The sequence below is a fragment of the Balaenoptera borealis genome, assembly GCF_965194805.1.
Source record: "Balaenoptera borealis genome assembly, chromosome: 1".
NCBI classification, from domain to species: Eukaryota; Metazoa; Chordata; class Mammalia; order Artiodactyla; family Balaenopteridae; genus Balaenoptera; species Balaenoptera borealis.
Window position 1 is genome coordinate 168,336,154 of NC_138860.1, and position 8,791 is coordinate 168,344,944.

General features: G+C 47.7%; 1 pseudogene across 1 annotated transcript; it reads right to left on the reverse strand.

Moving 5' to 3' along the window:
* Window positions 1-402: 402 nt before the first annotated feature.
* LOC309631631 (large ribosomal subunit protein eL6 pseudogene) lies at window positions 403-8,255 on the reverse strand (annotated as a pseudogene). The gene has a single exon. The product of its transcript is annotated as a large ribosomal subunit protein eL6 pseudogene (transcript).
* Between the last annotated feature and the right edge of the window lie 536 nt (window positions 8,256-8,791).

The window sequence follows — 8,791 nt, forward strand, 5'->3', positions numbered from 1 at the left end:
GCTCCTTCCCTTGAGTCCCGCAACCTCCCTCCCAGCATGCGAATGCGCCTCTTAAATCGGTAACAGCTGATGACTGCTGGATCCGGTGCCGTTACTATTATTATTGTCTATTATTATCACTGTGATTCCCGAAGAACATCCTTGATTCATCTCGGGCTCGGACCTCCCCGCCGCCCGCGCGCCCTCGGCCCCTGAAAACTCCGGGCCCAGACGACCCCGCGCGGCCGCGGTGAGAACAGCAACCCCCGGGACCCGGGGGGCGGGGGGATGGGGTGGTCGGTGTGGTGGCGCCCCCTGGAGGCAGTGCTCGGCGTTGCCGCCAAGGACGACCGCCGAGTGCGGCGTCCTCTGCACCCTTGGTTGGCTGCAGACAGGGGGTTCCCACACAGCGGTCCGAGTGGGCAGGGAGGAAGGAGAAAATAATGAGAATAACACTTATCAAGCGACTCTGGTACACTGGGCAAAGTGCTGGGCATTTCCAACACATTTTCTCATTTAACGCCCACCCAACCTCATTACCCAGAAGTGGAAGCTGAGGTTCTGGGAGGTTAAGTAACTCGCCAGAGATGAAAAACTGGATTTGAACCCAACTCTGCCCAAGTGTGTGGCCATGCCAAGGGCCCCTCTGGGGTAAGTCCGAGGAGGAAAAGGCCATTGGACCCTCACTGGACTATAAGCCTCTGGAGGTCAGGCATAATGATAACGATGATAAAAAATAATTCAGTCATTAGTGGAGGCAGTACGTTGAATTTGAGTGCCAGCATTTCCTACCTGTGACTTTGGTCCTCTAACCTGCTTAACCTCTCTGAGCCTCAGTTTTACATAAACATCAGTAAATGAGCTTTATTACAGGCATTATGCTCTAGGACTGTTCTGAGGATACACGGCAATAATGCAGACAAAATGCTTAGCTTAGGAATTCCCTGGCGGTCCAGTGGTTAGGACTCCTCACTTTCACTGCCGAGGGTGCGGGTTCAATCCCTGGTTGGGGAACTAAGATATCGCAAACTGCATGGCGCCCCCTCCCCCCCAAAAAAAGGTTTAGCTTAGCACTTGGCATGTAATAGGTGCTCAAGAAAATAGCTAATACCATTTGCTCATATGGCCATTATTTATTTAAAGCCTAGGGGCTAGGGATACAGCAATGAAAAAATACAGATATTTTTCTTGCTTTAATGATTTCCTAGTCTTGTGTTCCCAGGATCTAGAACATCGTCCGTCTTAATAAATGTTGAAATGAATAAATGAACTAATAAAGGAGTGAATGAATGAATGGACATATTGCAGTAAATAAGTCCCTGGTTGCAGTTTCAGGGAGAGTAAGAGAGAGAAAAGAGAGTTTTTTAAATAATAGCTACTATTATTTGGGCACTTACATTGTATCGGGTACTGGACTAAATGCTTTTTGTGTTCTCAGTTCGTCTTCACAGCAAACCCATGAGGTCAAAAGTGTTATCTGATTTTATAGAGAAGAAAACAATCTCTGTGAGATAAGAGTGATTTTTCCTAAGGTCACACAGTAAGTGCAGAGGCAGGTTTTACGCTCGGGTCTGCTGCCTCCAAAGCTTGGATTTGTGCCCGGCTCCCTTGAAGCAGTGGGCTGGAGGGCCCGGCTAGGGCATCTTTCACCATCCACCTCCCCACGTCTAGTTGGTTTGCTGGAGCTCTTGGCATGCAGAAGATACTCAGCAGAATGGCCTCCGCCTGCACCAGTAATAATGGGGAATGTGCTACTTTGAGCTTCCAAGAAGCAAGTTCACTTCCAATTACTCCTGTGCTGAGCCTCATGTTTAATTACTTTTCATGACAGTCTTGTGAAGACGGTATTAGTCGCCTATTTCACAGGCAGGGAACCGAGGTTCAGGGTTGCCTTCCCAAGCTTATGTAGGGTGTGCTCCGGGGTCTGGTGGAGACGGTTGCCAAGGCTCCCCTCCCTGCTGCCCTCTGGAGCCTCTCTACTTCCCAACTCATCCCTCTGCCAGTTATCCCCCCAATCCTCCCCACATGCTTAGCCCCTCCCTGACCCGTTCTCTTGGTCAGGGTCACTAGAGGCCTAAGCCCAAGTAAGGTGAGCTAAGAGGGACCTCTTGGGTTGGGACCCTGCTCGGAGTGGTGGCCAGGAGGTCACTGTTCACCTAAAATGGGATTTTAATCTGTTTGCAACTTTTTTTTTTAGTAGAAAATTTTGTTTTTAATCTTTTTAAAATTGAGATATAGTTGATGTACAATATTATGTAAGTTACAGGTGTCCAACATAGTGATTCATAGTTTTTAAAGCTTATACTCCTTTTATAGTTGTTTTAAAATATTGGCTATATTCCCTGTGTTGTACAATATATCCTTGTACCTTATTTATTTTATACACAGTAGTTTGTACCTCTTAATCCCTTACCCCTATCTTGCCCCTTCCCCATTCTCTCTTCCCACTGGTAACTACTAGTTTGTTCTGTATATCTGTGAGTCTGTTTCATTTTTGTTATATTCACTAGTTTGTTTTAATTTTTAGATTCCACATTTAAGTGATATCATATAGTATTTGTCCTTATCTGTCTGACTTATTTCACTTAGCATAATACCCTCCAAGTCCATCCATGTTGTTGCAAAGGGGAGAATTTAATTCCTTTTTATGGCTGAGTAATATTCCATCATATATATACACCACATCATCTTTACCCATTCGTCTGGTGATTCCATATCTTGGTGATCATAAATAATGCTGCTATGAACATTGGGGTGCATGTACCTTTTTTTTTTTTTTTGGATATATAACCAGGAGTGGAATTGCTGGGTCATATGGTAGTTGTATTTTTAGTTTTTTGAGACACCTCCATACCATTTTTCACAGTGGCTGCACCAATTTACATGCCCACCCACAGTGTACGAGGGTTCCCTTCTTTTTTTTTTTTTAATACATGTTACATTTTATTTTATTTAATTTATTAATTTTTTTGGCTGCGTTGGGTCTTAGTTGTGGCGCATGGGCTCTTCGTTGCAGCATGTGGGCTTTTCTGTAGTTGTGGTGCACGGGCTTAGTTGCTCCATGGCACGTGGGATCTTAGTTCCCCGACCAGGGATTGAACCCGTGTCCCCTGCTTTGGAAGGCGGATTCTTAACCACTGGACCACCAGGGAAGTCCCCTTCTTTTTTATTTTAATTAATTAATTAATTAATTTTTTATTTTTTGGCCACGCCAAGTGGCTTGTAGGATCCTAGTTCCCCAGGCCCTCAGCAGTGAAAGCGCGGAGTCCTAACCACTGGACTGCCAGGGAATTCCCTGAGGGTTCCCTTCTTTCTACATCCACCAATATTTGTTACTTGTGGTCTTTTTTTTTTTTTTAATGGACCAGTTATTTAATTAGGCTCTTTATAAGATGTTTAGAACACTATGTTGTGAGGATAAATTCCATTTGTGAGAGCAAACACAGAGCAGAGGTACCCCTGGAGCTGAGGAACACCTTTGATTCTTTGCAGAATTTGTGAGTCCACAGCTTTCTGATCAACCTTGCACTGCTCTGTAATCTTGTATTTCTATCTCTCTGTGTTGAAGATCTCTCCTTCTGGTGCCTGGGCTTATGCAGCTTCTTCTTTTTTTCAGCAGCAGCACACGTTTGCAGGATCTTAGTTCCCTGACCAGGGATCAAACCCGTGCCCGCTGCAGTGGAGGCACAGAGTCCTAACCACTGGACAGCCAGGGAAGTCCCCCTTCTTCTTCTTTTTTTAAAAATATTTATTTATTTATGGCTGTGCCAGGTTTTAGTTGCAGCACTTGGGATCTTTAGTTGCAGCACTTGGGATCTTTAGTTGCGGCATGCATGCGGGATCTAGTTCCCCGACCAGGGATCAAACCCGGGCCCCCAGCACTGGGAACGTGGAATTTTACCCAGTGGACAACAGGGAAGTCCTCTCCTTCTTCTTCTTGAAGTAAGCATCAGTGAGATGTTCTGGGATTTTCACACCACTGGTATCAGTTCTGGTGGAGGTGGCAATGACAAACTTCTGGTGTGTTCTACACAGAGGAACTCGACTGAGGGACAGAGGCCCAGTCACACAAGTAGCAAGCTCACCTTGCTTCAGGGAAATGAACCTCTTGCCTCTGTGGCGCTCAGTGAGGATGATCAGAATGGGCCCAGGAGTGATGCTAGCGCATAGTTTTCTCATGTGCTTACTGAAGAGTTTTTTTGCCGTGACTCAACAGGTTTCCAGGCACATCTTCAATAGGATAATACCCAGGTATTTTGCGAAGTTTAACCACTCCAGTACCACCATTCTCGTCACCACCAACTGGTTTTGTGACAGTAACAAGAACCGTCACCTTCTTTTTCTTTTCAACCTTGGATTTAGCTGCTGAATACTTCCTCTTGTACACGGCCTTTTTGGAATACATAGCCGATTGGCAATATCTGCCAATTCCTCTGATCAGGACAGTGTTTTGGCTGCAGTGGGGCTTCCCCTTCTTAACCTTCTTAAGCTTTTTAACTTTGCCACCAGCATCAGCCTTCTTGGCTTCAGGTTTTTTCTCCTTAGTATCTGGCTTCTCAGCTTTTTTATCTGCCATCTTGCAAGATGGGAAAGAGCTACTTGTGGTCTTTTTGATGATAGCCATTCTGACAGGTGTGAAGTGATATCTCATTGTGGTTTTAATTCGCACTTCTCTGATGATTAATGATGTTTAGCATCTTTTCATGTGCCTGTTGGACATCTGCATGTCTTCCCTGGAAAAATGTCTATTTAGGTCTTCTGCCCATTTTTAAAATCATGTTGTTTTTTTGATGTTGAGTTGTATGAGCTGTTTATATATTTTGGATATTGACTCCTTATTGGTCATATCATTAGCAAATATTTTCTCCAATTCAGCTGGTTGTCTTTCTGTTTTGTTGATAGTTTCCTTTGCTGTGCAAAAGCTTTAAAGTCTAACGAGGTCCCATTTGTTTATTTTTGTTTTTATTTCCTTTACTTTAGAAGACAGATCCAAGAAAATATTGCTATGATTTATGTCAAATAATGTTCTGTCTATGTTTTCCTCTAGGAGTTTTATGACCTCCAGTCTTACATTTAGGTCTTTAATCCATTTTGAGTTTTTTTTTTTTTTTTTTTTTGGGCTGCGTCGGGTCTTAGTTGCAGCACAAGGGATCTTTGTTGAGGCACGCGGGATCTTTCGTTGTGGTGCGCGGGCTTCGCTCTAGCTGTGCTGTGGGGGCTCCAGAGCGCGTGGGCTCTGTAGTTTGCAGCACACAGGCTTAGTTGCCCCTCAGCATGTGGGATCTTAGTTCCCTGACCAGGGATCGAACCCGTGTCCCCTGCATTGGAAGGCAGATTCTTTACCACTGGACCACCAGGGAAGTTCCAATTTTGAGTTTATTTTTGTATATGGTATGAGAAAATGTTCTAATTTCATTCTTTTTTTTTTTTTATAAATTTATTTATTTATTTTTGGCTGCGTTGGGTCTTCATTGCTGCGTGCGGGCTTTTCTCTAGTTGCGGCGAGCGGGAGCTACTCTTTGTTGTGGTGCGCGGGCTTCTCATTGTGGTGTCTTCTCTTATTGAGGAGCACAGGCTCTAGGAGCACGGGCTCAGTAGTTGTGGCTCGCAGGCTCTAGAGTGCAGGCTCAGTAGTTGTGGCACACGGGCTTAGCTGCCCCACGGCATGTGGGATCTTCCTGGACCAGGACTCGAACCCGTGTCCCCTGCATTGGCAGGCGGATTCTCAACCACTGTGCCACCAGCGAAGCCCTAATTTCATTCTTTTACATGTAGCTGTCCAGTTTTCCCAGCACTACATATTGAAGAGATTGTCTTTTCTCCATTGTATATTCTTGCCTTCTTTGTCATAAATTAATTGACCATAAGCATGTGGGTTTATTTCTGGGCTCTCTATTCTGTTCCATTGATCTATGTGTCTGTTTTTATGCCAATACCATGCTGTTTTGATTACTGTAGCTTTGTAGTAGTTCACAACATTTTCTGATTCTGGTTTTGGGTGGTGATTTAGAAAGAGGGTCTCCCCAAATTCTCTGCCAAAGACTCATCTTCCCTAAGTTTAGTTCTTACCTTATTGGTCTCAGCAGGAAACAGGGGAGAACACGCAAAGCATTTGCCAGAAGAGGGTTTAATGAAGGAACTATTTACAGAGGTGCTGGCAGGAATGGTGAAGCACCCTGGGGCTCACAACAGTGGGATAGAGTCACTAGCCCCAGGGCCTGAAGGGGCAAGGGAGGGAGACTTGTTAAAGAACCTGGCAGGAGTTGTGCCCTGGGGTTGCAGGCCACCCAACGGGAACTGTGCCTTTCAGTGGAGGAACATAGTAACTGCCAAAATCACAGTATTATAAATATCCTGATCTCACTCTCCTTCCCTCTAATCTCCTGGCAATGTCTCCTACTGGCCAAACTTTGCCTGAAACCATAAGGCAAGGGGGCCCAGGTGAGACTGTCAGTGGTAGTCAGCCCAGGACACAGGGCAGGGCAGAGAAGCACAGAGAATGAAGGGTAGGCAAAGAGTAGCCAGCCCAGGGGCTTCTCCTCTCTTCGTGGACTCAGCTTTGTAGAGGGGCTGAGAGACAGAGTGGCTGTGCTTGTCTCTCCAAGCAGTCTTGTGCCAGACGCCAGAATGCCCTTTCTCCTCTTCCAGGCCCAAGTTACTTCGTCTGTGAGGTTGTCCCCAGTCCTGGAGTTAATCTCTCCCATCCTTGGCTTCCTTGGTTCTCAGTGCCTAGCCCATCACTCAGCTCAGTGATTTAGCATTATTCTCTGCAGGGGTTTGTAGCCCCAGGGGACAGTTCTAGCATCCTCTACACTGTGAGCTCTTTGCAGACAGGGCCCTGGGCCAAAGAAGGCCATTTGCTCTGACACAGGACCCAGCACAGGCCAAGTGCCCATGTTTGCCAAGTGAACGGAGTCCTGTGGCCTCACCCACCTCCCTCTGCCTTGGTGTACACAGCCTGGGCACATGTATATGTCTGTTTCCCTGAGTACAAAGGGGTTCCTTGGTGGCGAGTGGCCCAGGCCAGGCACACAGCAGGCATCAAATGTTGCCTGAATTGGCCTAGGGAGGACCATCCTCCTTTCCTTCATTCATTCAACAACTTTTTGAGATCCTACTATATGCCAGGCCCTGTGCTGGGCCCTGGGGACACAGAAGTGAACAAGACACACAAAGTCTCTGCCTTCATGGGGTTTCCATTCTAGTGGGGGAAGCAGAAAAGGAAGGAATGGAAAATGAACAATATTATTAAAGATTGCAGGAAGTGCTGTACAGAAAATAAACAAGGTAAAAGGGGACAAACAGTAAAAGGATGGATATTTATGTGGGAGAGGAGCACATCAGGGAAGGTCTTTCTGAGCAGATCACATGTAAGCTGAGACCTGAAGAAGAGAGGACATGAAGAGCTGGAAGGGTGTTCTAGGGAGAGGGAACAGCAAAAACAAAGGACCGGAGGTGCTTCTGGGACCCCGGGGGATTCAGTGTTTCAGCCTAAAGAAGGGCTTAAGGGGAGTTTAAGAGCGGTTAAGGAATCAGTCTTGTGGGCAGCCCGGGGCCAGGTCCTGGGCTGAGGGTTGGAGGGGAAGGGACAGCCCTTCTTAATGCCACCCTTGCTGCCTGTTGCCTAGCACCACAGCAAATAGTGCTGCTGGCAGGCCCTGCCCTTGCTCCCTCGGCTCCCCTCTGACTGGCAATGGCTGTCAAATGACCAGCCCCAGAGGCTTTGCCAACCTCCTCCCCTAGAATATTTTAGAGGTAAGTCAGAAAATGACCAGCAGCCTCCAAAACCCGACTTTTTCTCGTGCATACCTTACAAGGGTATATTTGGCTGCCCTGGGTGTTAATCTCCCACCCCCTTGCACTACACAGAGAGATATAAATATACGCCAAAGGCAGCACACTCAGAAACTTGGATTAAGGACCACATACTCGGGCCCCAGTGACACACAGAAGACACTCCACACAGCTGCTTGTGAGCCCTCCCTCCCACACACTTCAGTCCCCAGTCTCCGGTAGGTACACAATCACGCACACAGCTATACACACACCCCACAACACAGTCACAACAGCCGGCCACACAGACACTCCACCACCAGCACAATCACCACACACACAATCACTCCCCCATGATGATACAGTCACATATCCACATGGGGTACATCCACACGGACAGGTACCCCACGGTCATCACAGAGTCACACGTGGACACACAATCCCACAACCTCCCCCTCCACAGAGCACACACACAACCACGTGGTGTTCACACAGCTGGCAGCGGGCACACAGATCACAACGCACAGCCCACAAGCGTTCCGCACGGCCGCCCCCCCCCCCCCCACCCCGGCTCAAGGCCTCTCTGATTAAACACATCCAGCCCCTCCGCTGGTTACAGTGAACAGCATTCTTCTGCGATTGAGTCAAAGACCTCCCCAGACAGAGTGGCTAAGTGGAAAAAAGGCATCAGAAGGGAGAATGCCCGAGGCCCAGGTCTGGGAAGGGGCCTGGCAGCTTCTCGCTTAGGGAGACAGCCTTCCCAGACAGTGTTGAGTTCGATCCTGATACTGGTGGCCTAAGGACTTGGGGGAGGGGGCATGCCTTGGAGTGGGCAGAAGCAGGGCGGGTGGGGGGGTGACAGGTGGAGCAAGCGGAGAGACCCCTGGAAACCTCGCAGCGTGAGGGCGGAAAGCGGTGTTAAATATGGACTGAACCTTAGAGGCTTAAACCCTCCCACGCAGTCCTTCCACCGCCCTTCCCCAGGCTCCGGACTGTCCCCAAACGTACGGGGTGTAGTGTTACCCCTCCTCCGCCAGCC